The sequence below is a fragment of the Suricata suricatta genome, chromosome 9, assembly GCF_006229205.1.
Source record: "Suricata suricatta isolate VVHF042 chromosome 9, meerkat_22Aug2017_6uvM2_HiC, whole genome shotgun sequence".
NCBI lineage: Eukaryota > Metazoa > Chordata > Mammalia > Carnivora > Herpestidae > Suricata > Suricata suricatta.
In genome coordinates, this window is record NC_043708.1 from 85,572,478 (window position 1) to 85,583,679 (window position 11,202).

The 11,202-nt window shown below is 37.3% G+C and overlaps 1 long non-coding RNA gene across 1 annotated transcript; it reads right to left on the reverse strand.

Moving 5' to 3' along the window:
* Nucleotides 1-770: 770 nt before the first annotated feature.
* LOC115302880 lies at nt 771-8,607 on the reverse strand. The gene is made up of 3 exons (XR_003913682.1): nt 8,531-8,607; nt 1,451-1,639; nt 771-892 (listed from the first exon to the last, which is right to left on the reverse strand). It is a non-coding gene; the product is annotated as an uncharacterized LOC115302880 (long non-coding RNA).
* Nucleotides 8,608-11,202: the final 2,595 nt, after the last annotated feature.

The following is an 11,202-nucleotide window of genomic DNA, read 5'->3' on the forward strand; positions in this document are numbered from 1 at the left end:
CAAAACGGCAGCACCAGACTTGTGCATAAACTCCTTTCTGACAAATGTCAGTGATCTAAAGCAAGGCAGAGGGAATGAACATGGTGCCTGATAGCCTCTTCTGTGTTTGCAGAGTATTGTAGTTGGCCCCTACACGTGCATTTAATTAGAAGCTTGCTCCTCAGATCAAAGCTTCTAAGATAAGCAAATAGGCCTCTTTCATGGAAAGACTAAGTGCATTTTAGTCTTCGGCCTATGTGCTGTGCCATGGTGAATCTATGAGAGCCCTATAAGAACTGCTTCTCAGTTTACTATTGCCTTATTAGTTTCATGGGTGCAAACTAGCCCCCCGCCATTGGCTTTCAAAGCTCGATGTTTTGGGAGCCCATATTTCGGTTATAAATCTTACATTTTGGGATACCAGATACGGAGTTCAAATGCCTAACTCCTTGGGAAAGAGCTCGATGTTGAGAATTTCCTTCATATTGTAGGTTGCCACAAAAGAAATGGGGCTTACAGGATTGTGTCTGATTCTTTCCTACCTGTATTGATCTGACATGTAAGTCCCTAAGCCACTTTTTGGACAAATTGGAGAATTTTTATGTATGTAGCTATAGATTTGGTGTGTCCATGAGTGGAGGTGAGTTCAAGATCCTTGTGCATTGCTATCTTGAAACAGAACTAAGTTCTTATTTTTAAATCTTACTTTTTTAATGGTCAATTCTGGATCAGTATAATTTAGTCATCAGCCAATAACTGATCAAAAGATTATCTTAAATTCATTACCTGTATGTCTTCCAACATGTTCCAGGGGATATATGATAGGCATGTCTTCACCCTTTCGTGTTTTATTTCTTCCTTACATAAAATCTCAAGATCAGATGTAAGAAACTTCTTCTTTACTATACAGATCCTGAGGAATAAGCACAGGCTTCTCTAAGTTTCTTTGGCTTTCTATTTTTCTAGACTTTCCTCTTAAATTCCTGGCTAAGCTCTTATTTTCTACAACTAAAATCACAATCTTAGGCAGGTGTAATATTGGCAACAGATTATATTGTCTTGGTAATGTTCTAGGGTTAGAGATTTCCCCCCTCCCCGAGATAAAAATCACATAGACACAGAACTCTTGAAATAGAGATTTCCCAGAGATTTAAGTTGGAACAAAATGTCGGTTGTGCTATGGGGATGTTGCATTTAAAGGAGTTGCAAAGCAGATCATTAACTTAGAGGCTGTTGGGCTTTATAACTACTGCCCAACTGAGGTAGTTAGGGAAATAATAACCTCAAGTTAAAAATTAAGATAAAATTAAAAAATAAATTCACCATTTTACTGAGGTTCACAATTTCCTCTGGGATATATGATTTCATTTCAATCCTTAATTAATTGAGTTCAGAAATGGCTGATTTTTAGTGGCTTTGCCAGTTATTGTCATAGTTTTTGTGGGAGAGTTCACCAAAGTTCTCATTATACCATGCTAGAAGTCCATCTTCAAGTAGCTCTTTGTGCTCTGTTCCAGCACAGCTTGTGGGGAAAGTGACGGACAAGCACAGATGCCTGAAGCAGGTGGATTGGATGAGGAGAAGAAGAGTCCATGTGTCCACCAGGAGCTAAACCAAGGAGGACCCAATCCAGGTACCTGGATCCTTTGTTCTATAAGAGCTGGAAAATCAAGCAAATATCAAAATGCTATACAGTTGTAGGTATCTCAACAACAGATTACCAGCGTTATTTTAGTTTGAGGAGTAAATGAAGGCATCTCAGTAGCTGCTTCTATTGGAGCTCTGGGAGATATCCCCTTCTAACAATGATAGCAATTGTAACTGTGGTAAACAGTTCTCAGATTTGACTATGGCTGTCTGATGAAAGGGACCATCTTATCTCCAAGCTTTTCTTTTCTTGGAGCTTTGGAATGCCACTAAGCCCATATACAGTAGCAGCCCAAATGAAAAGGGGGTGTTAAATACACATCTCTCATTCTCTGGAGGGGGTATTTATGAAGCTATTTTTGGAGGTGAAAGCTATAAAGAGTCTTCTGAGACAATATAGATGAGTGAGGAGAGATGGCCATGAACTCCTGAGTACTGCCCCCATGTGATGACAGGAGGCAGAACAGCCAGGGGGAGCCATGCTTGGTGCTGGACAAGAATGCAGCCAGACAATGCAGGGATGGGGTGTAGGGCAACAACAGTCTAGTTTTGGCCCATGCAAAGTTTCTACCCATTAATAAGTAGACATTAAAGATTTCTGCTTTTAAGGAAAGATAATGGAACTTGGCAAAAAAAATACAGTGGATTTGGGGAAGAATTATGTTCATTTTAGGGAGGTGTTCTAGATATTTTTAAATTCTGAGTAATAGCTATTTAAAGTTGCCACCTGAAAATCCAAGTTTTGCGGTGGCAAATAACTGGGCACAATGGACCTGTACCTTTCTAGTCTAACTAGGTTACAGATCTGCCCTTTTGCAAAATCCTGCATCATGTTGTGTGTAGAGATTAAGCCAATGATATTATACACTAGAGGAAGCTTGTTATTCCTGTGTGCAAATGAATATTAAAGTAGCAATTGGAAAATAAAAACCTAGGTAAATTCAGACCTACACACTATCAAAAAAACCACAATAGGATAACTTAAATAACTTAAAAGGCCATCATAAGAGGCACTGAGCAACATTTAACCATGGTGAATTAACTTATGTCTAATAGGATACACCATGGTTGATTTGAATAAGCTTGCCTGGAACTTGAAGCTTTTTGTTCTTCAAAACTAGATTGGGCAGTAGTCCTACTGCTCCTAAACTGAAGTTGAGCTCCAGTTGGCCACATCATAGCCACTCTTTATTTATATTCTTTGATGCGTAGTAGATATTGGTTTCATTTCCTCCACATATATGAGCCTCAAAAATTTAGACAGTATTTCCAAATGGTTTTATGACGTAATAGTATACTTACCAGGAGGGAGAAGAAAAACTTCATTACTTTTAAACTTTTTCAACTTTAAACATCTTTTTCAAATAAGATAACTTTTGTAATTTCTATACATCTATAGTGAAGCAGCAGAAAGGGATATTAAGGAAAAATATCATTTACAATTACACCAAATCCATAAGATAATTAGGAATTAAACTAACCAAAGATGTGAAAAACCTTTAACTTTGAAAACTATAAAACACTGATGAAAGAAGTTAAAGGGAACATAAAGAAATGGGAAGACAGTCCACACTCATGGATTGAAGAACAAGTGTTGTTAAAATGTCTACATTATCCAAGGCAATATACACATTTAATGCAATCCCTGTCAACATAGCAGCAGAATTCTTGGGGCACCTGGATAACTCAGTTAACTGTGGAACTCTTGATCTTGGGTCAGGTCATGGTCTCTGTGTTGACAGCATGGAGCCTGCCTGGGATTCTCTCTTTACCCCTTCCTTGCTCAGTGCACTCTCTCTCAAAATAAACTAAAAAAAAATAGCAACAGCATTTTTCACAGAGTTAGAATAAATAGTACTGAAATTCGTGTGGAACAACAAAAGACCCTGATAACCAAGGCAGACTTGAAAAAGAAAAATAAGGCTGGAGGCATTACAATTCTGGACTGCAAGGTATATTACAAAGCTGTAGTGATCAAAACAGTATGGCATAAAAATAGATAAAATCAATAGAATAGAATAGAAAACCAAAAAATGAACTGACACCTGTTTGGGCAATTAATCTTTTATAAGTTTTATTTCAGTGTGAGTGCATACATGTGAGCAAGGAAAGTGCAGAGAGAATGCAGAGCTTTAGCTCACTAATGTTGAAATGACAACCTGAGCTGAAGTCAAGAGTCGGATGCTTAACCAACTGAGCTACCCATGCATCCCTAAGGTTTATTTTTTTATAAAGTTTATTTATCAAAGTAGGTTATTTTTAAGTGTTTATTTTGAGAGAGAGAGAGGAAGAGGAAGAGGGAGAACAGGGGAGGGGCAGAGGAAGAGAAAGACTCTTAAGCAGGCTCCGTACTGTCAGTGCAGAGGCTGACCCAGGGTTGAATCTCATGAACTGTGAGATCATGACCTAAGCTGTAATCAAGAGATGCTTAACCAACTGAGCTATTCAGTTGCCCCCATAGGATTTCATTCATTTTTGAGAAAGTGCTTGCTTCTTTTTTTGTTGGGAAAACTGGACAACAACATGCAGAAGAATAAACGTGGGTAACTTTCTTACACCATACATAAAAATAATTTCAAAATGGAAGACCTAAATGTGAGGTCTGAAACCCTTAGAACATAGACAGGAACCTCTTTGACATCAGCTGTAGCTACTTCTTACTGGACAGGTCTCCAGAGGCAAGGAAACAAAAGCAAAACTCAAGTATTGGGACTTCATCAAAATAAAACGTTTCTGCACAGCAAAGGAAACAATCAACAAAACTAAATGACAATCTACAGAATGGAAGAAAATATTTGTAACCAATAAAGGGTTATAATCTAAAAATATATAAAGAACTTGAAAAAACACCCAAAAATCAATCCAGTTAAAACATTGACAGAAGACATGAATAGGCATTTTTCCAAAGAAGAGACGCAAATGGCCAGAAGACACATGAAGACATGCTCTAAAACACTGGCATTGGGGAAATACAAATCAAAACTACAATGAGGTATCATCTCACACCTGTCAGAGTGGCTAATGTCAACAACACAAGGAACAACAGGTGTTGGTGAGGATGTGGGGAAAGGGGAACACTCCTGCATTCCCAACAGGGGGGAATGCAAACTGGTGCATCTGCTGTGGAAAACAGTATGGGGGGGGGTTCCTCAAAAAGTTAAAAATAGAACTGCCTTACAATTCAGCAATTGCACTACTAGGTACTTATCCAAAGGATACAAAAATACTGATTCAACGCTTATAGCAACATTATCAACAAGACCCAGATTATGGAAAGAGCTCAAATGTTTGTTAATTGATGAATAAAGAAGAAGTGGTATATATACAATGGAATATTATTCAGCCATTAAGAATAATGAAATCTTGCCATTTGAAACAACATGGATGGAAATAGAATGTATTATGCTAGGCAAAAAAGAGAAAGACAAATATCACATGATTTCACTCATGTGGAATTTAAGTAACAAAACAGCTGAACATTGGAAAAAAGAGTGTTTCCTGGGTTGCTTCTCTCTCAACTACAGAGAACAACCTGAGGGTTCTTGGAGAGGATGTGAGTGGGAGGATGGGTTAAATAGGTGATGAGGATTAAGGAGGGCACTTTGATGAACACTGGGTGTTATATGTAAGTGATGAATTACCAAATCACACACCTGAAGCAAACAAACAAAAAGAGGATTTGCAATATTTCCCATTCTGTAGGTTTCTTTCATTTTGTTTATCATTTCTCTGGCTGTGCAAAAACTTTAACTTAATGTAGTCCTACTTATTTATATTTGATACTCTTGCTTGTATCTTAGATGTCACAAATAAGGAATCAGTGCCAAGACCCATGTCAAGGAGATTTTTTTCATGTTTTCTTCTACAACTTTTGTAGCTTCAGGGCTCACATTTAAGTCTTTAATTATCAGCTAAGACTTATTTTGTGAGTGATTTAAGAGGGGGGTCTAATTTCATTCTTTTATATATCCAATTTTTCCAGCATCATTTATTGAAGGGACTATTTTCTCTGCATTATTATTTGCTTCCTTATTAAGTATTAGTTGAACATAAATCTATGGGTTTACTGATGGGCTCTCAATTCTGTTGCTCTTAGTTGGTCTTTCTTTACGCCAGTAACTTACTGTTTTGATTACTCAAGCTTTATAATATTACTTGAAATCAGGAAGTGTGCTGCATCCTGCTTTCAGGTGTTTTATGGTCTCAAGATGTAGGGTTTCCCCCCTTACTTTTGTTAAAAAATACATTAGAATCTTGATCAAGATTTAATGAAATCTATAGATGCCTTTGGATAGCATGGACATTTTAATATTAATTTTTCCAACCAATGAACATGAGATACCTCACCATTTATGTCATTCTCAATTTTTAAAAATCATATTATAGTAGAGCTCTTTCACCTCCTTGGTTACATTTATTAGCATTTTGTTGTTATTTGATGCTATTGTAAATGGGATTGATTTCTTTTTCAAATAATTTGTTAGCATATAGACACATAACTAATTTTTGTATGTTATTTTTTTAATTTTTGAAATTTACTTTTGTTAATTTCATTTACTTAGCTCTAAACATTTGTGGGTATGTAAAATTATTCCATCTGTAAATACAGACAATTTTACTTCCCTATTCCGATTCTGATGTCTTTACTTTGTTTGTTTGTTTTTCCAGTACTATGCTGAACAGGAGTAGTAAAAGTAAACACCCTGGTCTTATTCCTGAGCCTGGAAAAGCTTTCAACTTTTCACCATTAAGTATGATGTTAGCTGTGGGCTTGTCATATATGGCATGTCTTTCACTGAGGTATGTTCTTTCTATACTTAACTTATTAACAATTTTTATAATGTTGAATTTTATAAAGTGCTGTTTTTAATCTCAAGATCATAGGATTTTTTTCTATTGTGCTGTATCACATTAGTTTATTTGCATATATTCATTTATTTGCATCCTTGCCAGATAACTGTCACTTGAACATGGTGAATGATTTTAATGTTTTGAATTCAGTTTGCTAGTTTTTGATAATAATCCTGATGAATGAAGATTTTAAAAATTGTTATAGTTGTTTGCCTTGAATTATCATTAGGCTGACTGATATCAAAAACAAGGGTATCCATTCCTTCAATCATAGTTATGTGTGTCTTTAAGGCAAAGGTATATATCTTGTACACATTATATTGTTGAATTAAAAAAATCTACTTCACCATTTTCTATCTTTAAATGAATTACATTCTTCTATACAAAGGAATTATTCATAGGTAAGGACTTATTGCCATTTTGTTAATTTTTTTCCTGGCTCTTTGTTTCTTTTGATGTCTTTTCTTAGTATGCTTTGACTTCTTTGTCATGTACTTTGGAGTGATTACTACAGGTTTTCCCTTGTTACATAAGGCTTACATAAAATCTGAATGCCCTATTTTAACTAATAATAACATAACTTTTGATAGCATTCCAAAAACTTTAAACTATTACTTCTCTTCCCCTCAGCCTGTAGTTTGCATACTTCTATGTTGCTTGTCCATAATATATTAACAAAATAACCGTAACTAATTTTTAACTTTTAGTGCAGAGTAATAAGTGAATTACCCACCACCATTACTATTCCAAAATTTGACTAGATATATACTATTGCCAGTAAGTCCTACAGGACCTTCTACTGCTTTTATGATGTTAATTAGCATCCTTTTATTTCAACTCAAAAGAACTGCCTTCATTTCTTGTGGGCCATGTCTGATTCTAATGAATACCTTCTGCTTTTGTTTGCTCAGGAAACCCATTATTGCTTATTTATTTCTGAAGGAATGTTTCTACAGTTAGAGAATTCTTGGCTGACAGGCTTGTTGTTGTTGTTGTTGTTGTTGTTGTTGTTGTTGTTTTCCTCTCAGTAGTTTGAATATGTCAGTCCCTTCTCCCTCCTAGTCTGGATTCAGAAATCTGCCTGGTGCCTTATGGATATTCATCTCTATTTTTGGCAAGACTTCAGCCATTATTGTTGTACATTTACTTTCTGCCCTTTTTCTCTTCTGTTTCTGGAATTCCCATGAAGTGGATTTGTTTCCTTTGATTGTGTCTCATAGTCTTGTTAGCTTTCCTCACTCCTTTTCATTTTTCCTTTTTGTTCTTCTCACTGAATAATTTCAAATGTCCAGTATTCTAGCTCACCGATTCATTCTTCTGTGCTATTGAATCTAATGTTGAAACTCTATCAAATTCTTCAGTTCAGCAATTGTATTTTTAGCTCTAAGATTTCTGGGTTTTTTTATTTATTGATCTCATCCTTTTGCTTATGTATTATTTTCCTAGTTTCCTTCAGTTTGTGTTTTTGTGTGGTTCACTAAACTTAAGAGGATTATTATGAGTTCTTTGACAGTTTATAGTTATTGTAGCTTTGTCTTCTTTGATAGTGTAATGTTTACCTGTTTTGTGACCCATTATTCCCAAAGTAGGCATCTGCATATTTGAATAGGCAATCTTCTTTTCCACATTCACTTAGGAAGAAGCAGTAATTTATCCATCCTCTTGGCTTAGAGTTCTGGACACGCCAGTCAGTAACATCCTTGGGCAGATGAGGCTTCCTGTCAGGGTCTGAGAACACTTGGACACTGAAAAAAGCCAGAAATCCAGCTCAAGTGAGATTCTAGATCAGGCTCCTTGGTTTCCTGGTTCTCTGGTCAGGTTTCCTGGATGGTAGAGACTAGGTACTATCTTCAGCTGCATGTGGGACTATAAATATACTTTTCTGTGCTGGCATGGCAGCAGAATGGGCCTCAAGGTTTACACTGGCCCATTGTTTGGGGACCTGACTCAGGAAAGTATGCACTGAATGATACCCTATCCAGATGGAAATGTTCTGTTCAGTTGCCACAGTAGGCTAGGCTATGCAGCTTCTTGTGTGCTGCGGTTAACTCACCTGGTTGGACAAGGTGAAGGCACTGGATGTTCACTCTGGGCTCTCTTCTCCCAATGGAGGAACTACCGGTCCAGGGGAGACTTCTTGGTGTGTGCTGTGCTGGGCCTGGGGGAGGGGCAAGGCAGTTAGTGTACAGCTGCTCCTCTTCCTCATCCAGTGTGGTGATCTTCAGGACTGCAGTGCAAGGGCAGGTGTCAGTTTCACTCCTGTGTTCTAAGATTTTCTAGTGATATTTGTTCATTTGTGAATAAAACTTAAGCATATGCCCCCAATTTTAGATTGTAGGGACAAAATTTGGAAAAATTAACATAATTTCTTGATGTAGTTATAGAAGAGATAAGCAGAGAAGGAATACACATATATAATTCAGAATTATCTTGGGGCACCTAGGTAGCATAGTGTATTATGTGTCCAACTTCAGCTCGTCTTGATTTCGTGGTTCGTGAGTTTGATCCCTGCATCAGTCTCTCTGCTGTCATTCCAGACCCTGCTTTGGATCCTCTGTCTCCCTCTCTTAACAATAAATAAACATTACAAAATAATTATTTATGAAAAAATCCCATCCAGCAATTTAATAAGAAATTCTGTGAGCTAGTTAACATAAATAAAGTGGATTTGCTTATATACTGATTACAAATTAAATCACTTCTGTCTTCTCTAAGTGACAGATTACACTTCTCTGTCATTCCCACCTCTAAATGCAAATCCTGTGCGGACTATTTGGATTGCTAAAGGAATTGTGTGATTGATGATCACAGATTATAATCATATTTGTAAGAGGAAGAAAAATGTCTCATCTGAGTTTAACAAGTACAGATTGTGTAGGCTAACTTGAGGACTCCTGCCTATTCTTACACTACTCTGGCTTTACTCGGACCAGCATCATGCTTTTGGAATCTCTTCTAAGGTATTAGTGGCTTGGAATTCTTCTTTTTAAATATCAATCTGATATTTTTCATGTTCTCGATTATTTGACACTATGTAAAGTGACAATTAACTGGAAATTACCACAATTGATCCAATCCTTACTGTGACTGCAGTACATTCAGGCAATATTTTTTCACATGAACCTTTTGTTGCATCTGCTTTTGACCGTTTCTGCTTATTTTCATTCACTTGCTCTTATAGTTTTTAGTCTAGTATGTAAGCACCCCGAGGATTCTTTTGTTCCCTTAAAGCATTTGCTCACCTTCCCTAGAGTCTTGTAGTATCTTTCCATGCTAGAAGAGACCAGGATACCCCAGGGAGAAAAATGTCTGAAACTATTCTGTTATAAGCGGTTCACTTCTTTGGTTTTCTATATTCAATGACTGCTTTATAACTGCATCAGCTTTTCCAGTTCAGTCCTTTGTTCTTGAGGGGAGTCAGGCTATGTTTGTTTAGTAGACAAGGAAAACCATAAGTAGAAATATACAGACCTTCAAATGTATATATTATAGAGACATCCAAAGAAATATTTTCATTTAGGACTACCTTGTTTCTAATATAAAAGTCTAATATAGTTTGCAAGCATCAATACATCAATAAGAAATTACTGACACTCCTCCATGATTGCCTCTAGATCAGATTTCCTATGCAAGGTGGATCGTTTACCTGGGTACATGTGGCTTTCATGCGAAAGGGCTAAAGTATCACCCTCTGATCATAAACAAGCGATCCCATATCGGTATTAAATGTTTCACCATATCCAGCTATTTGCTTATGTATTCTATACTTTGATGAAGTTACAGGGATAAGCTGAATGTGCACAATGTCCCAGGAAGCTGGGTGAAAAAAAGAAGTTTTCTAATGAAATTGATTCTACAATGTATATGTCGACGACAGAGTCCAAAGACCCAGATTTACAGTAGCAACGATTAAATCTGATAATTTTTAAGGTTCCAGGTAAAGACAGTGGTTTAGAAAGCTCCTGAATATACCTCAACAGTACATACAGAAAGATTCCCTCGGAAAGTAATTCAGAAGCTAGCTGAGCAACTCCTACACATTGGGTGAACAAGGAAAACATAACACATCAACATGTGCAGGAGAAGCAGAGACACAGGCTCATCACAAAGCCCATCTCTGGCATGACAACGCATAATCATGGGGTAATTCACAACTCCCAGCTTCACCCTGAGGAGTAAAGAGCTTGGGTCCCACATCTGGTGCTGCATCTTTAAAAACTGTCATTTGAGGGATAGGTTCCTCAAACATCAAGCTCTGATGGTCTGTGCGACTGAAAAGACGGTCCTGGTAGGCCTTCACGAGTCCTTTAAGAATGAACATCACCATCACCCAGCTTATATATGTGCCTAGCCTTTCTGTAAAGAAGTCCTATATGTTTATCTTAAAGGCCTTCAGCCTGAGGCTCAGGCTTCTAGTTTCACACATATCTAGGGGCCAAAAGCAATACTTTTCACACACCAGGGAGGCCGGCAGGCACCACCTTTCTGCTCTCTCTCTGTCTTGCTCCAATGTCTATTTACCTCCCCCCCTCCCCGGTATCTATCTAAAAAGAGCTTGTACATGTTGGCTACCTCAGTTTTTGTAGCTTCCACCAGGGGGACATACCTTGTTAGCCTAGATCTGGTGGCCAGCAGGGTTTACGTTCACAGGTCACAGGACTGTAGGAAACAAACAAACAAAAAGGGCTTAATTAGGTATACCCAAGGGCCCAGTGTAGAGGCAAT